Here is a 700-nt window from a genome sequence, read left to right on the forward strand (position 1 = left end):
GCACCTGATTGGTAATATCCCAAGCTGTCCATCATCCAAAGGTAAATATCCATCCATATTTCAGCAAGTTCAACTTGTCGGCTTGCTTGAACTTCACAAGCATTGTAAAGGAGTAACTCGACAGGCCGGGTAGGTTAGTAACAGACTGTTTTGGGAAATTTTACAATGCTTCCTTCAAAAGGCAATGGGAGCAATCCATGACTACGCAGGTGTAGTCATCCAGAACTAATTAAAACACAGATTATGGTTAATGAAGAAAGTTATGACAAAAGGCTACTTAATTTTTGGACAGACAGCTATTAGTTTAAAATAAAGTTTGCACCCAGAATGAATGAGTGATTATGGCTTAACGCCACATTGGCGTTTTCCCAGCAAAAGACCTCTTGTACTTTTATGTTAGCGTACATCCTAAGGAACGTATTTAAGAAACAAAAGCCAAACGTTCCAAATATCCTTTAAATCAACAGGTTTGTCTAGTACCCAACAACGATCTGTGGTTTATACCCAGAAATTTGACCACCACCATGTTAGCAAAAAATTGGTGAGTATGGCCTTTAGCATCAAAGAGTGATCAAACTTCATACAGACATGTAATGTCTTCTAAACTTCGTAATTGTGAAATCCATACATAATGTTTTCTTTTACCGTCAAAACACTTACAACAAAACATTCTTTTTCAGTTTGCAAGTTTAATACCTGG

Source organism: Liolophura sinensis, chromosome 6 (assembly GCF_032854445.1).
Source record: "Liolophura sinensis isolate JHLJ2023 chromosome 6, CUHK_Ljap_v2, whole genome shotgun sequence".
NCBI classification, from domain to species: Eukaryota; Metazoa; Mollusca; class Polyplacophora; order Chitonida; family Chitonidae; genus Liolophura; species Liolophura sinensis.